Source organism: Rana temporaria, chromosome 6 (genome assembly GCF_905171775.1).
Source record: "Rana temporaria chromosome 6, aRanTem1.1, whole genome shotgun sequence".
Lineage (NCBI taxonomy): Eukaryota > Metazoa > Chordata > Amphibia > Anura > Ranidae > Rana > Rana temporaria.
The window spans coordinates 12,152,839-12,175,621 of NC_053494.1; the positions used below are offsets into that span (position 1 = coordinate 12,152,839).

Genomic DNA, 22,783 nt, shown 5'->3' on the forward strand with positions numbered 1-22,783 from the left:
CGCAGTGAGTGCCCGGCCGTGAAGCCGAAAGCTGTCACGGCCAGGTGCCCACAATGTGAATGGAGGTGCCGGCGGAGAGAGGGGGGGGGAGGAGCGACGCTCTGGGCGGCCGTGTGGCTGGACCGTGGAGCGCAGGTAAGTGTCTGTTTATTACACTTTTACACTACACTTTTTGAAGCTGCTGACTTTTAATAAACCTAACAAGGCTGGAACTCCGCTTTAAGCCAGGATAAAGTCAACTGCAAGTCAGAACTAGGTCAAATGCAAGCCATAATAAAGTCAACTACTAGCCAGAAAAAGGTCAATAGTAAGCCAGAAATTCAACTGCAAGTAAAATGAGGGGTGAAAATGCAAGTCAGAATAAAGTCAACTGTAAATCAGAAGAAGGTCAGAATAAGGTCAAATGCAAAACAGAACAAGGTCAACTTCAAGCCAGAATAAAGTCAACTACTAGTCAGGATAAAGTCAATTGCAAGCCAGAATACATTCAACTGCAAGTCAGAATTCGGGTTCTCCGGGTCCGCAATGCTTCGATTCTGCAGACGGAGGAAAATCCTATTTCATCCGATCCCCCATAGGGGAGAGCGGAGATCTGACAGGGCGGTCCCTGCACAGTGTGCGGGGACCGTCCTGTCATCCACCGGCTCAGCGGGGATCAGCGGCGCGATCCCCGCTGAGCAAGCGGAGGTTCATGGGGCGGATCATCACGGATCGGTCCCGCGTGAAAGCCGCCTAAGCTCATTTTTTTTTAATTTAAAGCCTTACTTTAAGCTAACTTTTTTTGCTTTTGTTTTTTAAATTTCCCACTGGAGGTTTAAAAAAGGAGCTTGGACTCCAATACTCACTTATATTGCAGAGCTGTCCTTTGCAGTACCACTTTGTTGCCACAAGATGTCCTCAGTCTTCCCGGGAAGACTGAAGAAAGGCTTTGTGGGCAGGGTGTCATGGCCCCTCCCCCCCAACACAGGGCTTTGGACTCATTGGGCTAGATTCAGTAAGAAGTTACGTCGGCGTATCTGTTGATACACCGCGTAACTTCTAGGATGCGCCGGCGTATCTTTTTTCTGTATTCAGAAAGCAAGGTACGCCGGAATTTTGCTAAGATACGACCGACGTAAGTCTCTTACGCCGTCGTATCTTAGGGTGCATATTTACGCTGGCCGCTAGGTGGCGCTTCCGTTGCTTTCGGCGTAGAATATGCAGATTCGGAGTTACGACAGCGTATCTCCGGATACGTCGTCGTAACTCTGAGTGGCGGGGTCGTATCTATGCGAATCAGTAGAATCAGTTACGCCTAGATTTCCCTAAGAGCTGACCGGCGTAAGTATCTTACACCATCGTATCTTAGGCTGCATATTTACACAGGCCGCTAGGTGGCGCTTCTGTAGATTTAAGCAAGGAATATGCAAATTAGGTAGATACGCCGATTCAGAAACGTACGTGCGCCCGGCGGATTTTTTTATGTCATTTACGTAAGTCTTTTTCCGGCGTAAGGTTACTCCTGCTATGGAGTATCCAATGTTAAGTATGGACGTCGGGACAGCGTCGAATTTTGCGTAAGTCGTTCGCGAATATGGCTTTGCATAAATTACGTTCACGTCAAAAGCATTGACTATTTGCGACGTATAAAAGCATGCGCACTGGGATACGTTCACGGACGGCGCATGCGCCGTTCGTTAGAGACGTCATTCACGTGGGGTCATGTTTTATTTACATAAAACACGCCCACCTCTTCACAATTTGAATTTGGCGTGCTTACACCGGCAGATTTACGCTACGTCGCCGTAACTTAGGGCGCAGGTTCTTTGTGAATCCAGTCCCTGCCTTACTAAGTTACGGCGGCGTAGCGTATCTGAGATACGCTACGCCTGACACAAACTTACGGCGGGCTATCTGAATCTAGCCCCCTGTGTATTGATGCACAGAGCGCTGCTGATGCCATCATATCTGCATCACTCTTTGCATTATTCAGGACCATCCACTTTTGTCAGAACACCAAAGATGAGCTAGCATGTCAAGGCCTGGCTGGAACAAGTCAGATACGAGTACACAAAAAATGCAAAACACTGTTTGAAGAGAGGGGGGGGGGGTTGTCATTTGAAGGGCACATACAGGGCCGGCCTTTGGGGTGTGCGAGCTGTGCGGCCGCACAGGGCGCCATGGGCAACAGGGGCGCCGTGCGGCCACCCAGAGGTGTACTAAGGGGTAAGGTACCACACACTGGGGGGGTGTCAGACCGTCACCCCCCTCCGCGATTGTTTTACACCCGCGGTGGCATTTTTTTCCTCTATGTGTATGTTTAGGTGACCAGGGGGCGAGGGGTGAAGATGGGGGGGGGCGCCACAGGATTAGCTCGCACAGGGCGCCTGTACACCTAAGGCCGGCCCTGCCTCTTCCTCCCAAACCATGCTCCTCACACTAATCAATAGACTTTAATAATTTTGAACATTGCTGTTGAGAATTTCAGACTCAGTCAGAAGGTGCCTCAGAAAGCACTTGGGGCATTGGATCAGCAAGACAGCCAGGTGAATGGTAATTTTCAGTAGGACAGGACAATGATAGTTTTCTATGAAAACAAAACTCTACGTAGCTTTTTCTTACATATAGGGTGGTGTAGCCTTGTCGTCATTAGCATAGTTAGAATATTCGTCATACTCATGATCTTCATCATCAGCCTCTTGGTTTTTAGGGGGTGAAAGCCCTATGAGAAAATATACAATTTTCCATTAAGTTAATACCCTTTGAAAGTGATGTTGTATGTCTGTTTTTATAGATGATCCACCCACTTGGGGTCCTCTTGGCTCGCCCACTTTTGCAAGGATATAGGCAAGAACCTTAAGTAGCAATTCAGGCCCGAAAGACAAAAGATAAGACTTGAATGGACACCACCCACCATTCTTGGACAAACCATTACCCCGAGCACCAAAGCCAAAAGTCTCAGAGTCATCTTTGATTCGGAGATGTCGATGGATGCACAAATAGGATCAGTAGTCAGTGGATCGCACCATCTCCTCCGCCTGCGGCGTAGACTGAGTGAGTGAGAAACTTATATAGCGCAACACATGCAAACTGAATCGCCTCTGGGCGCTTAGGGCCAGATTCACGTAGAACTGCGGCGGCGTAACGTATCGTAGATACGTTACACCGCCGCTAGTTTTCATCGCAAGTGCCTGATTCACCAAGCACTTGCGATGAAAACCTACGCCGGTGCAAGGCGGGCCAATTCAAATGGGCGTGTGCCATTTAAATTAGGTGCGCTCCCGCGCCGGACCTACTGCGCATGCTCCGTTCCATAATTCCCGTCGTGCTTTGCGCGCCGTGACGTCATTTTTTTCGAACGGCGACGCGCGTAGCGTAATTCCTTATTCACGGACGGCTTACGCAAACGACGTTATTTTTTAAATTTCGACGCGGGAACGACGGCCATACTTTATACAGCAATACGATTGCTGCGTAAAGTTAAGGCACCAAAAAAACCGACTAACTTTGCGACGGGAAACTAGACTAGCGGCGACGTAGCGAACGCGAAAATCCGTTGTGGATCGCCGTAACTCCTAATTTGCATACCAGACGCTGGTTTACGACGCGAAATCCCCCCCAGCGGCGGCCACGGTATTGCATCCTAAGATCCGACAGTGTAAAACAATTACACCTGTCGGATCTTCTGGCTAGCTATGCGTAACTGATTCTATGAACCAGTCACATAGATAGAAACAGAGATACAACGGCGTATCAGCAGATACGCCGTCGTATCTCTTTGGTGAATCTGGCCCTTAGTATCCATTCTCTGAGTAAACTTTTTTTTTTTTGCCCTCAGAAGAGATGGGTTTTGATTTTTCTTCTGAAGGCCAAGTAGTTCACCTCCAATCGGATGGTGGTTGGTAGAGCGTTCCATAGTCTAGCTCCTTGGACTGCAAATCTTCGTTCTCCTTTGCACTTGTATCTGGCTTTGGGTATCTGGAGTAGATTTTGGTTGGTGGAAAAAGTACAGTGATATACAGTAGGGTGTTTTGGATGATTCTTTGGAAAAAGTTGAAATTGATGGGGGAGGGGCACTTACCTGGAGAGATGGGCGCAGTGTCAAAAAGAGGTGGGAATTCTGCAACAAGAAAAAACACTCTCAAAGAAATGGATAGAATGCACAAATATAAATCTGCACCAAACCCATTAGTCGTAGTAGAGTCCCATCCTGACAAAACCATTTACTAAATATTTATCACTGTAGTATATCATCAATCATGAAAAATAAATAAAAATTGCACAGTTAATCCTCAGCCTTTTTCATCCTCTTGAGTTTTTTTAGTTTTTTAAGTTTAAGCATTTGTAGTCTACCTTATTTTTCAGCACAGAAAGGACTTAAATTTGGTAGTCGATTTGGATACAAAAAAAAATGTAATTCCTTTTTTTTTTTAATTAGAAATAAATCATAAAAAAATTAAAGAAAAAGCATTTTATATTTTTTCACAATGCAATGATTACATAATATGCGCATTCCTATATATTTACCACAAAATATACATAGTTAGTACTAATTATGTCAAAGAGCTCTCAATGTCTACCTCAACTTATTATACATCCTTTTTTAGGACAGACAGGGCTTTAATTGGGAAGCAAATTTGGATACATAATTTTATTTCTGCAGTTTTTGTTAGGAATCAATAGGAAAAAAAATCAAAACATTTTTATTTATTTTTTTATATATTTTAACCACTTAATACCCGGACCATTGTGCAGGTAAAGGACCTGGCCAGTTTTTGCGTTTTGGAATGAGGCCGTAACATAACAACAGGAAATAGAAAGACTCTGAGAATTGGACGTGTAATTGCCACCATCCCTCAGGAAACAGAGAAAATATGAAAAAAAATCGAATTTGGGATTTTTAAGGCAATAAAAATATTTTGAAAAAAAAATTGAATTTTATGTAACAAATTTTATTTTGATATATAAACATTATAAAAAAAAGGTCCTTGAAAAATTCCAACATATTGAGTACAAAATATTAAAACATTACATATAATGGACAAAGGGTGAAGTGGTAATTCCCACTACTTATTCTGTGACACCAGTGGAAAGCCGATAGTTACGAGTAGAGGGATACCCAATGCGTTTCGATTAGTAATTAGTAATAGAAAAGTTAAGCACTGTAAAAACTTTCCGAATACACTGTATATGAATGTATAATAATAATAATAATAATAATAATAGTAATAGTGTGTGACTTGGGGGGGGGATTAGAGTGTAAGCTCTTCTAGTGCAGAGACTGATGTGACTGTCTCAGTGTTCTCTGTACAGAACTAGGTACCGTATTTGCCGGCGTATAAGACGACCCCCTATTTTTCCAGGAAAAATTTGGGTTTTGGGATATACTCGCCGTATAAGACTACCCCCTTCCTACTAGTCTGTCTGGAAGCTGAGGGGTAACCAGAACAACCGCTGACAGGAACAGGCATTTTTCAAATCTCACTGTGCCATTCCATTACATGCCTCCACTGTGCCATTCCATTACATGCCTCCACTGTGCCATTCCATTACATGCCCCACTGTGCCATTCCATTACATGCCCCACTGTGCCATTCCATTACATGCCCCCACTGTGCCATTCCATTACATGCCCCACTGTGCCATTCCATTACATGCCCCACTGTGCCATTCCATTACATGCCCCACTGTGCCATTCCATTACATGCCCCCACTGTGCCATTCCATTACATGCCCCACTGTGCCATTCCATTACATGCCCCACTGTGCCATTCCATTACATGCCCCACTGTGCCATTCCATTACATGCCCCACTGTGCCATTCCATTACATGCCCCACTGTGCCATTCCATTACATGCCTCCACTGTGCCATTCCATTACATGCCCCACTGTGCCATTCCATTACATGCCTCCACTGTGCCATTCCATTACATGCCTCCACTGTGCCATTCCATTACATGCCCCACTGTGCCATTCCATTACATGCCCCACTGTGCCGTGCCATTCCATGCCCCATTCCATGTCCCCACTGTGCCATTCCATGCCCCCACTGTGCCCTTCCATGCCTCCACTGTGCCATTCCATGCCTCCACTGTGCCATTCCATGCCCCCACTGTGCCATTCCATGCCTCCACTGTCCATCATATGCCTCCACTGTCCATCCATCACATGCCTCCACTATGCCATTCCATGCCCCCACTGTGCCATTCAATGCCCCCACTGTGCCATTCCATGCCTCCACTGTCCATCACATGCCCCCACTGTGCCATTCCATGCCCCCACTGTGCCATTCAATGCCCCCACTGTGCCATTCCATGCCTCCACTGTGCCATTCCATGCCCCCACTGTGCCATTCCATGCCTCCACTGTCCATCACATACCGTATTTTCCGGCGCATCCAAAGTCGGGGGTCGTCTTATACGCCGGATCTGTCTCCGTCAGGCTGCGGACATCCATGTTTCAGGCTGCGGGCATCCATGATTCAAAAGCCGCGCCTCCTCCTCAGACTGTTCCGTGATAGGCGGAACACTCATTTTCCCAGCGGGGGCCTCTGTTCAGTGTTCTGCCTATCACGGACGTCCTCTCGTCCGAGGATGAGAAGGCATCCGTGATAGGCGGAACACTGAACAGAGGCCCTGCTGGGAAAACGAGTGTTCCGCCTATCACGGAACAGCGTGAGGAGGAGGCGCGGCTTTTGAATCATGGATGCCCGCAGCCTGACGGAGACAGGTCCGGCGTATAAGACGACCCCCGACTTTGGATGCGCCGGAAAATACGGTATATAAATTGTTAAAATACACGTTCTGGTCTCATACACACCTTTAATATCTCTTCCCACTGAACTCCTGCGGCTGTCGGGGGGGATGGGAGACCTCCTGTAGGCAGAAAATATAAAAAATGTATCAACATTCCCTTTCATTTCTGCTCCAAAGAAACCCCTTATTGGAAAACCAGAACCTCCCCCCCCAGAAATTCCCCCGCACACCAAGGGGCGGATCCATAGAGATCTGCACCAGTGCAGCGTATGGGAGATACGCTACACCGCTGTAACTTACTTTGCCATACTTCGAATCCACAAAGTTTTCGCGCCGTAAGTTACGGCGGCGTAGTGTATCTCTGGCGGCGGAATTCAAATCGGCGATTGGGGGGCGTGTTTTTATTTAAATGAAGCGCGTCCCCGCGCCGAATGAACTGCGAATGCGCCGTCCCTAAATTTCCCGCCGTGCATTGCGCTAAATGACGTCGCAAGGACGTCATTTTTTTTTAACTTAGACGTAAATTACGTCCATCCCGATTCACGGACGACTTACGCAAAAAAAAAAAAAAAATTCAAAAAAAACACGGGAACGACGGCCATACTTAACATAGCAAGTCTAACTATAAAAAGATATGGCGGAAAAAAAATAAAAAATAACAGCGTCGCGGGAAAGAAGGGTCTACTTTTACAAGGTGTAAACAGTTTACACCTTGTAAAAGCAGCCCTAATTTTACACATGCAACTTAATACTTACGGAGAAAAAACGAAGCGTAAAAGCTTCGTGGATCTCCGTAAGTGCCAATTTGCATACCCGAAGCGGCATTTCGACTCGAAATGCTCCCAGCGGCGGATGCAGTACTGCATCCTAAGATCCGGCAGTGTAAGTCCCTTACACATGTCGGATCTTCTGTCTATCTATTGGAAACTGATTCTGTGGATCAGTTCCAAAGATAGAAACAGGGATACGACGGCGTATCCCTTTTGAGGATCTGGCCCTTCTTTTCTGTGATCCTAAGCTCCATCTAGTGTCAGTAATGCTGTATTGTCCCATTCATTAAGGAAAGAGTAACATTCGATCTGTAGAGGAAATAACCTGAGAACATTAGATTTAGATGAATGTACTAGCTGTTATGGTGGAGAAATATCTCTATATATATATATTTTTTTTTTTATAAAAACACATATACAATTTGCCTTTTTTCCATCAAGCTTTCATAAATGTAACAAAGAGCTTTACTTATTGCTGTTTTCATCTAAAATAGCTGCAAAGCATAATACCACGGTCATTTTAGAAAAGCTGCAAAAGTGCATCTCAATACAATATGAAATGGCGTTACGTACGGGACGGTGAGGGACATTTCCTGGGTTGACATGACGGTGTGGGAGGTTGACGTTCGAGGCAAAACTATAGGAAGATCAAAGCAAGTTAGAAAATCCTCAAAGCGGAAACCTGCCATTCATTTATTTAATACAATGATAATATTAACCACTTAAGACCCGGACCTTTAGGCAGCTAAGGGACCAGGCCAGTTTTTGCGATTCGGCACTGCGTCGCTTTAACTGACAATTGCGAAGTGGCTCCCAAACAAAATTGGCGTCCTTTTTTCCCCACAAATAGAGCTTTCTTTTGGTGGTATTTGATCACCTCTGCGGTTTTTATTTTTTGCGCTATTAACAAAAATAGAGCGACAATTTTGAAAAAAATTCAATATTTTTTACTTTTTGCTATAATAAATATCCCCCAAAAATATATAAAAAAAAAATGTTTTCCTCAGTTTAGGCCGATACGTATTCTTCTACCTATTTTTAGTAAAAAAAATCGCAATAAGCGTTTATCGATTGGTTTGTGCAAAATGTATAGCGTTTACAAAATAGGGGATAGTTTTATTGCATTTTTATTAATTATTTATTTTTTACTACTAATGGCGGCGATCAGCGATTGTTTTTCGTGACTGCGACATTATGGCGGACACTTCGGACAATTTTGACACATTTTTGGGACCATTTTCATTTTCACAGCAAAAAATGCACTGATTACTGTGAAAATGACAATTGCAGTACAGGAGTTAACCACAAGGGGGCGCTGAAGGGGTTATGTGTGACCTCATGTGTGTTTACAACTGTAGGGGGTGTGGCTGTAGGTGTGACATCATCGATCGTGTTTCCCTATCTAAGGGAACACATGATCGATGACGGCGCCACAGTAAAGAACGGGGAAGCTGTGTTTACACACACCTCTCCCCGTTCTTCAGCTCCGGGGACCGATCGCGGGACTCCAGCGGCGATCGGGTCTGCGAGTCCCGCGGTCACGGAGCTTCGGACCGGGTCACGTGCATGCGCCGGCGGCGCGCGTGCGACCCCACGGCTGGGCTTAAAGGGCAACGTACATGTACGTGGATGTGCCCAGCCGTGCCATTCTGCCGACGTATATCGGCGTGAAGGGGTCCTTAAGTGGTTAATGCAAAATATTTATTGGTATAAGGGTATCAGGGTGGTGGGCTGTGACATTCACTAGTTTTATCCTTCACTTCTCTCCTAGCTCCTATATAAAAGATGATATAAGGAGATGAGGGGAGGGGCTGAGGAGCTGGGCCAGCACAGACAGTAATCAGACACTCCCAGGAGAGGAGAGGGCAAAGAGGGAACGGGGGGGGGGGGGGGCCAGGGGAAAGGATTAGACACATTTTCTAGCTACGTCAGGGGCCCATTGCAAGTGAATATATATAAAAAATATTATTGAAAAGGAAAAACACTACAAGAAAGCACAGTGGAACCTCGGATTACGAGGATAATCCGTTCCAGGAGAATGCTTGTAATCCAAAGCACTCGCATATCAAAGCGAGTTTCCCCATTAAAGTCAATGGAAACTAAGATGATTCGTTCCGCATTGACTTCTATGGCATGCAATACCATGTGTGGCCAGAGGTGGAGGGGGGCGCCGGAGAGCATCGGAAACACATTACAAATGCTGTGCTATTACCTGGGATTTCTAAAGTTGGTTAAAGGGTCTCCTTAACTCTTAAATTGTACTTAAACTCTAAAACCCCAATAATATTTAACCCTTCCCCTAACCTTGACACTCAAACCCCAAAATAATCCCTTATCACTTAACCACTTGCCGACCGTTTAAATTACATATATGGTGGCAAAGTGGCTCTGCTACACCGGATCACGTACCTAGTACATGGTTTGACTCTTCCGGGTAGGGGCCGTGCATGCGCGCTGTTGGCTGCCCCGGCTCCCGCTGTAATCATGCACAGCGGGAGCTGATCTGCGGGTCCTGAGGACTCGATATCCGCTGACACCCGCTGATCGTGAGGCATAGAGCCAGAACGGCGGTCTGCCTATGCAAACAAGGCAGATCGCCGTTCTGACAAGAGGGGAGGCATGGATACTGTGTCTCTACAAAGCATTGACTTCGTTACTGTGGACGACGTTGATGGCGTGACGTTGATGGCGTGACGTTGATGGCGTGACGTTGATGGCGCGGACGTCCTATACATACAGCCCCGCTGTGAACCAGAGGGGACAATGTACAGCATAATCAGGTTTCCTTCCCTCCTCATCAATACTGACATGGCAGATAAGGTACATGGGAACAGTGAGGCTGCTTATGGGCACAGTGAGGCTGAAAATGGGCACAGTGAGGCTGAAAATGGGCACTTTGAGGCTGAAAATGGGCACAGTGAGGCTAAAAATAGGCAAAGTGAAGCTGAAAATGGGCACAGCGAGGCTGAAAACGGGCACAGTGAGGCTTCTTATGGGCACATTGAGCCTGAAAATGGGCACAGTGAGGCTGAAAATAGGCACAGTGAGGCTGCATATGGGCACAGCGAGGCTGAAAATAGGCACAGTGAAGCTGAAAATAGGCACAATGAGGCTGAAAATGGGCACAGTGAAGCTAAAAATGGGCACAGTGAGGCTGCATATGGGCACAGCGAGTCCTGAAAATGGGCACAGTGAAGCTGAAAATGGGCACAGGAGGTGGCAAATGGGCACAGTGAGGTGGCAAATGGGCACAGTGAGGCGGTAAATGGGCACAGTGAAGCTAAAAATGGGCTCAGTGAAGCTGAAAATGGGCACAGTGAGGCGGTAAATGGGCACAGTTAGTCTGAAAATGGGCACAGTGAGGCGGTAAATGGGCATTATTGACCCTCTTTTCCACTTACTGCTACATTCTCACCCTAGGCTTATACTCGAGTAAGTTTTCCCAGCTTTTGTGGTAAAATTAGGTGCCTCGGCTTATACTCGGGTATATACGGTAAATTTTATTTGGGTACAGTGTTGCACGACCGTGCAATTGTCAGTTAAAATAACACAGTGCCGTATCGCAAAAAAAGACCTGGTCATGAAAGGGGGGTAAATCTTCCAGAGCTGAAGAGGTAAATGTACAGTATGTCTTATCATTTAACCCTTAGTATACAGTATTCCTCACCACCTAACCCCCCCAACACTTAACCCTTCATACAGCATGCCAGTCAGTGGAGTGATAAATAAATATTGGATACGTACTTATGTTGCTCGACGGTCCCTTCATGACTATAAAACTGGATGAGGGGGGATGGTACTGCACTCTAGAAAAGAAAGAAAAGTGAATACAAATAAAAACGCATTACCCTTTAACCCCTTCCATACCGGGGGGCACTTACGCACCTTCCCGCCCAAGCCAATTTTCAGCTTTCAGCGCTGTCGCACTTTGAATGGCAATTGCGCGGTCGTGCTACACTGTACCCAAACAAAATTGGCGTCCTTTTTCCCCCCCAAATAGAGCTTTCTTTTGGTGGTATTTGATCACCTCTGCGATTTTTATTTTTTGTGCAACAACTAAAAAAATTCTGAACATTTTGAAAAAAAAAATAAAAAATTTCTGTTCATTTTTTTGTAAACAAGTACGTTTTCTCTTTCAATTACGGGCACTGATATGGCGGCACTGATGGGCACCGATGAGGTAGTACTGATGGGCACTGATGAGGTGGCACTGATTGGCAGCGCTGGTATGCGGCACTGATGGGCACTCATTGGCGGCACTGATGGGCACTCATGGGCGGCACTGATGGGCACTCATGGGCGGCACTAATGGGCACTCATAGGCGGCACTGGGCACTCATAGGCGGCACAGATGGGCACTCATAGGTGGGCACTGGGCATGGATGGGCACTGTGGAGTGGCACTGATGGACACTGTGGGGTGGCACTGATGGACACTGTGGGGTGGCACTGATGTATCCATGTTGCCAGTCAGTGCCCATTTGTGGGCACTGATTGCCATCTTTTTTTTTTTTTTTTACTGCCTTTTTTTTTGTATTTTTTTTTCCTTTTTTTGCCCTTCCCTGGTGGTCCAGTGTGGCGATCCGAGGGGGGGCTGCGCCGATAAACAATCAGCGTGAACCCCCCCCTGTCAGGAGAGCCGCCGATCTGCTCTCCTATACTCGCGTCTGTCAGGCGCAAGTGAGGAAGAGCCGATCAACGGCTCTTCCTGTTTACATCGTGATCAGCCGTGATTGGACACGGCTGATCACGCGGTAAAGAGCCTCCGCCGGAGGCTCTTTACCGAGATCGGAGATGCAGGGTGTCAGACTGACACCCCGCATCACAGATTGTCGCGCTGCGCGCCCCCACGGGCGCGCGGGCATGAAATCCTGCAGGACGTCCATAGACGTCCAGTCAGGATTTCAGAACCACTTCCCGGACGCAAATCCCCTATGGACCGGGCGGGAAGTGGTTAAAGCAGGAGCGGACTGACCATTGAGTCACTCGGGCACCGCCCGAGGGTCCCATGTCCCTAGGGGGCCCCATCAGGGTTGCCAGGCTCAGTAAAACCAGGGACAGTATGTAAAAATCTATGTTTTTTTTTACATCTGTCCCTGATATGTCCGAAACCGACATGCTTCTGATGTGAAAATCCAGAGATTTTAGCTGCCCGCCTCTGCACTGCCTCCTGGCTTGGTGGCCATCTGTAAGCCCGGGGGCCCCATATTCTTCTATTGCCCGGGGGCCCCATGGGTTGTCAGTCCACCCCTGGGGTTAAAGTGATCCTTTTATAAGCCAGGGCAACCTAAACTGACCATAGAATGAAACAACTACACTTGCCGAGGTCACCTACAGGGAAAACCGCACTTCAAAACCATCAGCAGATCCAAAGATATAAGCAGCTGAAGTTACATGCCGATCTCAGCTTTCCCCTTGTGAAGGTCGATGTTCACTCCGCCTCCCGAGCCTCACCATTGGTCCTTCAAATGTGATGAGCAAATTGAGACAAGCGAGGAGAGAGGGGGCGGGGCCAATCTTGACTCTGAGCAAAAAAATGTAAGCTTAGCACATAACTTTAGCTGCTAATGTTACTAGACTATTGATAGCAGATCGCTGAATGTCAATCTTCTTTTATGCATTTTTTCTTGTTCAATTACTTTTATTAGTAGGTAAGGATTATAAGATACAGAAAAAAATTTAATTTTAAGGGAAGTCTGCAGTCTCTGATCATCACCTGTACCATGTCTGCAGTCTCTGACCCTCTCCTTTACTATGTCTGCAGTCTCTGATCATCTCCTGTACTATGTCTGCAGTCTCTGATCATCTCCTGTACTGTGTCTGCAGTCTCTGACCCTCTCCTTTACTATGTCTGCAATCTGACCATCTTCTGTACTATGTCTGCAGTCTCTGACCATCTCCTGTACTATGTCTGCAGTCTCTGATCATCACCTGTACCATGTCTGCAGTCTCTGACCCTCTCCTTTACTATGTCTGCAGTCTCTGATCATCACCTGTACCATGTCTGCAGTCTCTGACCCTCTCCTTTACTATGTCTGCAGTCTCTGATCATCACCTGTACCATGTCTGCAGTCTCTGACCCTCTCCTTTACTATGTCTGCAATCTGACCATCTCCTGTATTATGTCTGCAGTCTCTGACCATCTCCTGTATCATGTCTGTAGTATGTCTGGGGGGTCTTTCTAACAGACTCTCTAACAGAAGCCCTCTCTGTGTCCATCACAGAGGCCCCCCTCCAGGTCCCAATAAAGTACTCTGCTCCTCTTCCTGTATTTTGTTTATTGTTAAGAGATCATGTAAGGATCCCAGGGTAATGAAGACTTCGTGGGGGAGCATCTCTGTGGTTGAGTCATTGCCATAGAAACATTTGTAAAGGGGAGGAGTTAGTAAAATGACACGCCCACGTGGGGGTGCCAGCAATATTTCTGCACCCAGGCGTCTGTGACCCTAGGATCGGCCCTGATAATGCTGATACGGCCTGTGATGAAAATGAGTTTGACACCCCTGCTCTAGGGGAAATGCTCCTATTCATTTAAGCATTAACCTTTTTGACCTCTAGGTGGCGTTGACAAAAAATGTCAAGCTTTATTGGGGACCACCCTGCAGGCAGGAGGAAAATGCCACATTTGACCACTAGATGGGGCTAGGTATTCTAGGAATCGCCTGTAATATTTATCTCCATCTAGAGGCCAAATGTGGTATTTTCATTTGAAATCAATTATTCACATTCGAACAGCACAGAATATGGCCTTGTTTTATTTTATATATAAAAAAAAAAAAATTGCGCAAAGAACAAATTGTACAAGCTCTTTTACTGGGCAAATGGCTATGCATTTTTTTTATTTATTTTTTTATAAATCAGTTCCTTAGAGTCACTTGTCAGTAGTCTCTCTCGCTGTTGACTTGTTGTTATCACATTTGTGAATAAAGTTTGGTTTGCGATACAAATCATACTTGCGTATTGTGAACCCCAATCTGACAGGTGATAGATGAACTTACTTGTCATCGTAGTAACCGGTCTCCGTGATATGAACTGAAAGAGAGAGAACGTTTTTAAACGAAAGCGGATGATAGAGCTGCTTATATTTTGCCGTGCCTGGTACCTCCCTTCCCCCACACCAATAAGATAATAATTTTTAGTATCCACTGTATATATATATATATATAGTGGAACCTCGGATTACGAGGATAATCCTTTCCAGGAGAATGCTCGTGATCCACAGTACTCGCATATCAGAGTTTCCCTATTGAAGTCAATGGAAATGTAAATAATTTGTTCCGCATTGACTTCAATGGCATGCAATACCGCATGCGGCCAGAGGTGGGGGCCGCCTGGAGAGCCTCGGAAACAGCCGGAAAGGCTGACCTCGGGAAACTTCGGAAAGGCTCAGGAACATAGTATTTCTGAGGGAGAGGAGGCAGGCAGGACACTTTCTGATCCTCGGACCAGACATCACTGCAGGGAGGAAGTGGGTGGAGCGAGGGAGGAGTAGGAAGTTAAATCCTCCTCCGCATTGAATTATGGAGCCACTCTCTCCTCTCCTGACGTCACTGGTTGCTAGACACAAAGCGGCCCGTGGCTAGCAACCAGTTTGTGCAGGGAGGCAGTGAATAATGTTCTGGCAGGCACCGGGCTGCGGGAATTTAGCCCTGATCGCGGGACTTAATTCAAATCGCGGGAAATTCCCGCGGAATCCGGGACGGTTGGGAGGTATGCCTATGGCACCAATAATTTGTCAGTGGTCAGTGGACTACTAGACTGGTATCTGTGCCTAAAAAGGTTGCTCACCCCAGAAAGCATTATACCCGCCACCTAATTACTTACCCCCACAGACCCCCATAGACAAAACCTCATACCTGGGATCCTCCTTCTGCAGCCGATACACAGAGCGGTGATGAAAATGACAGGAAGGACTAAGGCCACAGCCCACAGGGCACCTAGAGAGTCCATGGCACGGGCCTGGGAAAAAGAGGAACGAATAAGAACACTGAACGACAATCACCTTTTTAGAGTCCACAAACTATGGTATATATACTGTATATACTGTATATATGAAAAATGACCAATCCCGATGTACTGACTGTCTATTCCATTTCTTGAGGCCCTAAAACGCCAGGACAGTACAGATACCCTCCAAATTACCCCTTTTTGAAAAGTAGACAGTCCAAGGTATTTAGTAAGAGGCACGGCGGGTATTTTGAAATTATAATTTTATTATACAATTTTTTGGAAAATTAAGAAATACATTTTTTTTTTTACATACAGTCACCAGTGTAGTATGTCATCATATAACTCACTCACTGGTGACAGTATGTTAAAAAAGTTTTTTTTTAAACATTCTGGGCCAGATTCTCAGAGGAGATACGACGGCGTATCTCTGCGTCCGGCCGGTCGTATCTATGCGCCTGATTCTTAGAATCAGTTACGCATAGATTTCCCTTAGATCCGACAGGCGTAAGTCTCTTACGCCGTCGGATCGTAACTGCATATTTACGCTGGCCGCTAGGGGGCGTGCACGCTGATTTACGCGTCGAAATATGTAAATCAGCTAGATACGCAAATTCACGAACGTACGCCCGGCCGACGCAGTACAGTTACGCGGTTTACGTTAGGCTTTTCCTGGCGTAAAGTTACCCCTGCTATATGGTGGCGTAAGTGCGGCGTACCAATGTTAAGTATGGACGTCGTTCCCGCGACGAAATTTGAAAATTTTACGTCGTTTGTGTAACTCGTCCGTGAATGGGGCTGGACGTAATTTACGTTCACGTCAAAACCAATACGTTCTTGCGGCGTATTAGGCGAAATGCACACTGGGAGATTTCCACGGACGGCGCATGCGCCGTTCGTGAAAAACGTCAATCACGTCGGGTCACAGAACATTTAAATAAAACACGCCCCCCTGTTCCAAATTTGAATTAGGCGGGTTTACGCCGGCCTATTTACGCTACGCCGCCGTAACTTACGGAGCAAGTGCTTTGAGAATACAGCACTTGCCCGTCTAAGTTGCGGAGACGTAACGTAAATGCGGAGACATAACGCCATTCTGCGTGAATCTGGCCCTCTTTCTTTTTAAAAATGTTTTACTTTTTTTTTTTTTTTTTTAACAACCTGTCAACAGCAGTGTCTCCTGCTCTGGTGAGGTTATCAGGGACTTCACAGAAAAAAAATATTAATAAATAAATAAAGGTGAAAATTTAACAAAAGTCAAATTTACAAATAAAAAAAAGAAAAAAATACAAAGAACACTACGGGCTCTATTAATTGACCGAAGGTCAGAAGTATTAATGCAAATGTGCTGAGATTGCCCTCCTGTCATTTCTCTAATAAGGGCCAGATTCACAGAAGAGATACGACGGCGTTTCTCCTGATACGCCGTCGTATCCCTGTTTCTATCTATGCGACTCATTCATAGAATCGGTTACGCATAGATATCCCTAAGATCCGACAGGTGTAATTGTTTTACACTGTCGGATCTTAGGATGCAGTACCGCGGCCGCCGCTGGGGGGAGTTTGCGTCGTAAACCAGCGTCGGGTATGCAAATTAGCAGTTACGGCGATCCACGAAACTTTTTCCCGTCGTTACGTCGCCGCAAGTGTTAGTTTGCCGTCGCAAAGATAGGGCCCCTTTTACAAAGTGGAAAATTACTCCACCATGTAAAAGTATGCCCGTCTTTCCCGCGTCGCTTTTGAATTTTTTCAAAAAAATATTTTTTTCCCGGCGCAAGTCTTTTTTTCACGTCGCGATTCACAAAACGTTGGCGCGTCGTAATTTCGCGCAAAGCACGTCGGGAAATTTGCGTCGGGAGCATGCGCAGTACGTCCGGCGCGGGAGCGCGCCTGATTTAAATGGTACCCGCCCCATTTGAATTGGCCCGCCTTGCGCCGGACGGATTTAGGATACACCGCCGCAAATTTCCAGGTAAGTGCTTTGTGGATCGGGCACTTAGGCAGAAAATTTGCGGCGGTGTAACCTAAATCGGTTACGTTACACTGCGCCCGGGCTACGTGAATCTGGCCCTAAATTCCTTCCGATATCTCCAGGTTCATCCAGTGGCCAAAATGCAGCAGATTTTCTCAGCAAGGTATACCGCATTCTAGCCCAGCTTCAGGCGTATCTTGTTTTGTGGATACAAAACAAATATGCGCCGGAGCATCCTAGAAGTTACGCGGCGTACCAATAGATATCAATAGATACGCCAACGTAACTTCTTCGTGGATCTGGGCCCTGTGTACCTTTACAAGCCCTTTCAGTTTAGAAGCTGGTAGGTACATGAACCCTCACATTTTTGGAACAAACAGTGAACGGTTGAACTGAAGTGTGTTGAGCTGAACCGCAGCAAGCTGTTGTTTGTAGGGTTGATGTGGAGATAACGGCTTCCTCCGAGGAGTCAATGACAAACTCACTGCATGCAGATAGGATCACACAGGAACATGAAGAGACACAACCTGCATCAGATATAGGGGTCTTCAAAGTCACCTCTGTGTCTCTGTTAGGGTTGCCACCTGTCCTGGATTCACCCGGGCCAGTTTGGGTTTTGAATCATGTGTCCGGGTTTTAGACCACCTGAAACCCGGACACATTATTCAGACTGGACTCTGGTTTCCCAGCAGGGTTGCTGTCTGCAGTTGTCTAAGCCGAGAGTGTAATTTGTTCTCTTTGGGCCAGATTCACAGAAGAGATACGACAGCGTATCTCCTGATACGCCGTCGTATCTCTGAGATCCGCCCGTCCTAACAATGCAGCTGATTCATAGAATCAGGTTCCGCATAGATAGCCCTAAGATCCGACAGGTGTAATTGACTTACACTGTCGAATCTTAAGGATGCAGTCCTAGGTGGCAAGGCCATTGCGGTCGGAGTAGAATATGCAAATGACTAGTTACGGCGATCCACGAACGTCCGCGCTGTCCGTCGCTCTAACTTTACGTCGTTTCCGTCGAGATACGCCGCGTAAAAAAATTAGGTCTGAGCCCTAGGTGTTCTAAGCCATGTTAAGTATGGCCGTCGTTCCCGTGTCGAAAATTAAAAAATCACGTCGTTTGCATAAGTCGTCTGTGAATGGCGCTGGACGCCATTTACGTTAACGTCTAAACAAATGACGTCCGTGCGACGTCATTTAGCGCAATGCACGTCGGGTAATTTACCCGACGGAGCATGCGCAGTACGTTCGGCACGGGAACGCGCCTAATTTAAATGGTGCCCGCCCCGTTTGAATTGGGCGGGCTTGCGCCCAGTGCATTTATGTTACACCGCCGCAAGTTTACAGGTAAGTGCTTTGTGAATCAGGCACTTACGCTGCAAACTTGCGGCGGTGTAACGTAAATGGATTACGTTACGCCGCCGCTGCGTAGCGGAAATGTATGTGAATCTGGCCCAGTGTTCTTCCCAAAGCATTCCTTAGGTCAGAGTCCCCAGAGTTCTCCCGTACAACAGTCTGCAGAGTCCCCTCTTACGGTCTAATGCCCCGTACACACGATCGGAATTTCCGATTGGGGTAAAATCCGATGGAATTTTCCGTCGGAATTCCGTTCAAGCTGTCTAAGGCCCCGTACACACGTTCAGACATGTCCGATGAAAACGGTCCGCGGACCATTTTCATCGGACATGTCTGCTGGGAGCTTTTGGTCTTTTCAGACCGAATTCCCCGCGGACAGAAAACGCGGTGACGTGGCGGCAAAGTGGCGGCGACGATGATGCGGCAACGTGCGCGAACCAGGAAGTTCAATGCTTCCACGCATGCGTCGAATCACTTCGACGCATGCGGGGGATTTCGGTCCGATGGTTAGGTGTACTAACCATCGGACATGTCCGTGGACAGGTTTCCACCGGACGAGTTTCTTAGCTTGCTAAGAAACTTTTGTCCACTGGAAACCTGTCCGCTAGGCCGTACACACGGTCGGACATGTCCGCGGACCAGTTTCAGCGGACATGTCCGGCCGTGTGTACGCAGCCTCACATACACACTGGGCCAGATTCACAGAGACTTACGCCGACGTATCAGTAGATACGCCGCCGTAAGTCCGAAAATGTGCCGTTGTATCTCTGCGCTCATTCTTAAAATGAGATACGCCTGAATGTTGCCAAGATACGACCGACGTAAGTCTCCTACGCCGTCGTATCTTGGGCGCATATTTACGCTGGCCGCTAGGGGCGCTTCCGTTGATTCACGCGTCAAATATGTAAATGAGCTAGATACGCCGATTCACGAACGTACGTACGCCTGTCGCAGTAAGCTATGCCGTTTACGTAAGGCGTAAAGATAAAACACCTCTATAGGTGGCGCAGCCCATGCAAGGTATGGATGACAGAACAGCTGTCGTATTTTACGTAGTTTGCGTAAGTCGTACGTGAATGGAGCTGGGCATAGGTTATGTTCACATCAAAAGCATTGGGAGTATTTGCGACGTGATTCTGAGCATGCGCGCGCATGCGCCGTACGAACGGCCCTTCATTTACATGGGGTCACAGTTAATTTAAATGTAGCACGCCCACTACCTGCCTACTTTGATTTAGGCGGGTTTACGCCGGCCCATTTTCGCTACGCCGACGTGACTTACGGAGCAAGTGCTTTGTGAATACTGGCCTTGCCTCACTATGTTACTTCGGCGTAGCGCAAATGGGATGCGCTACGCCGGCCAAAAGATGCGCCCTCTTATGTGAATCTGGCCCACTGTCAGACCAAATTCCGACCGTCCAAAACGCGGTGACGTAAAACACACCGTCTTAGTTCCTCACAGACGATTGGAATTTCCGATAGGATTTTTTTCCATCGGAAAAAAATAAAACATGTTCTACTTCTAAACTCCGGCAGAAAAAAGTCTGATGGGGCCCACCCACGGTCAGAATATCTGATGCACAGAGTGCTAGATATGGAGCAGTTCATCCTATTCAATCATTCCAACACATGGACAAACTAAAGGTCACAGAGACAAACAAAAATAAAAAAAAATTACAACTGGATCAAAGGCAGGCAGTAAAAGTCAAAATGAAGGGAATTGTCTTTAGCGGTACACTCAACCCTATTATTTATAAGGCCCAGACCGTGCTTATGACAATCTTCATCTTATGGCACCCAATTCAGTCCCTGAATAAAATGTTTTAATTGTTTATATATATAGAAGAAAAAATGGAGCTAGGGAAAGTGGACTTCATAGGCACACAGGTAGACCCTATGAAATAGTTAAGACCGTGAGACATGACTCCTACTTCCATATATTAACCTTAATACTTCTCCTTTATATCTCCTTCTCTTTCTCCTTCTCTACTTGCTTATTTTGATTACTTTTATTCTGATCTATTTCCTCTTTCAGGATGTATAAACCTTTCTGTATTGAAATGTTATTTGTATCCCAATAAATATTTTTTAAACTTTTGAATAAAAATCTGTTGAATCAAAAAATAGTTGAAGTTTTTAATTGTTAAGAACATTATACATGAATGCATATAAAAAAACATTATGGGCCAGATTCACAGAATAAGTACGCCGGAGTATCTGCTGATATGCCGGCGCACTTTCAAATTTGCCGCGTCGTATCTTTAGTTTGAATCCTCAAACCAAGATACGACGGATTCTGGGTTCAATCCGACAGGCGTACGGCTTCGGATCGTAGGTGCAATACTTCGGCACCCGCTGGGTGGAGTTCGCGTTGTTTTCCGCGTCGGGTATGCAAATTAGCTTTTTCCAACGATCCACGAACGTACGCGCGGCCGTCGCATTCTCTTACGTCGTCTCTAGTCGGCTTTTTCCGGCGTATAGTTAAAGCTGCTATTTTGCGGCGTATAGATAGACTTGCCATGTTAAGTATGGCCGTCGTTCCTGCGTCGAAATTTGAATTTTTTTTTTGCGTAAGTCGTCCGTGAATAGGGATGGACGTAAGTCACGTCTAAGTTAAAAAAATTACGTCGTTGCGACGTCAGTTCGCGCAAAGCATGGCGGGAAATCTCGAAACGGAGCATGCGCAGTTCAATCGATGCGGGGACGTGCTTCATTTAAATGAATCACGCCCCCTAATCGCCGATTTGAATTCCGCCGCCAGAAATACACTACGCCGCCGTAACTTACGGCGCAAAATCTTCCTGGATATGACTTAAAGCCAGGTAAGATACGGCGGCGTAGCGTATCTCTGATACGCTGCGCCTATCCATTTCTATGTGGATCTGGCCCATTATGTTGTTAAATGGCCACATGACTCTAATGACACCTCCAAAATGTACAAAGTATATTGTGAGATTGTGTTTATATATACAGATATATATAAATACATCTATACTGTATATACTGTATGTGTGTGAATATATATATATATATATATATATATAACAAAAAAAATAATATATATATATATATATATATATATATATATATATATATATATACTTATTTATTTTTTATACATTTCTTAGTTTTTTTTTTTTGCCTACACTAACCAGCTTGTGGACGTACTGAAGTTCACTTTTTAGATTTGAGACTGTGTTTAAATATTCACCTTGTCCCGAATGCTTGATTTCACAAATGTTTCTGCATTGAAGATTTAATTGTGCCAGTGCAATAATATAAAAAAATCAAAAGAGATTTCTACATTGCTTTGTAATGATCTATCAAAATAAGGGACCTCAACTGACATCCCCAATGGGTGGCATCCCCAATGGGTGTAGTGGACATACTAGGCCAGGGGTCTCCAAACTTTTAAAACAAAGGGCCAGTTTATTGTCCTTCAGACTTTAGGAGGGCCGGATTGTGGCCAGCGTGGACAGAAAATGTCCTGGGCCGGGCATCACGGACAATAAATATGGCCTCAGGGTTGGTGGTCAATAGGAGGAGGAGTAGTGCCCGTATTTGGAGGAGGAATAGTATCTCATGATTGGTATCAGTGGAAGAAATAGTCCACCATTGTTGGTGTCAGTGGGAGCAATAGTGTCCCGAAGGGCCGGATAAAGGCTAGCAAAGGGCCACATCTGGCCCTTGGACCGCAGTTTGGAGACCCCTGTACTAGGCGATGGTCAGAGACTGTAGATGTGTGTGGTTGGAGACTAAAAACATGCCTGCCGCAAGAGACCGACAGAGACTGGGAACAGGGGACTGCAAGAGATCACTGGCATTGAAGTCCTTTTAGCCTATCAAAGCTCCCTCTACTGACTCCTGGGATATGGGAGCCACACAACAAGTACCAACGTGCCACATGTGGCCCTTGGGCCGCTGGTTGAGCACCAAGGCTTTAAGGAGCTTGTAAGCTTCGAAGGCCTGTAGTCCGACACTTGTGATTTGGGTGGCCTACAAGC

General features: G+C 46.2%; 1 long non-coding RNA gene across 1 annotated transcript; it reads right to left on the bottom strand.

Annotated features, from left to right (window-relative positions):
- Positions 1-2,607: 2,607 nt before the first annotated feature.
- On the bottom strand, positions 2,608-6,855 carry LOC120942598. The gene is made up of 3 exons (XR_005750198.1): positions 6,800-6,855; positions 4,061-4,099; positions 2,608-2,701 (listed from the first exon to the last, which is right to left on the bottom strand). It is a non-coding gene; the product is annotated as an uncharacterized LOC120942598 (long non-coding RNA).
- Between the last annotated feature and the right edge of the window lie 15,928 nt (positions 6,856-22,783).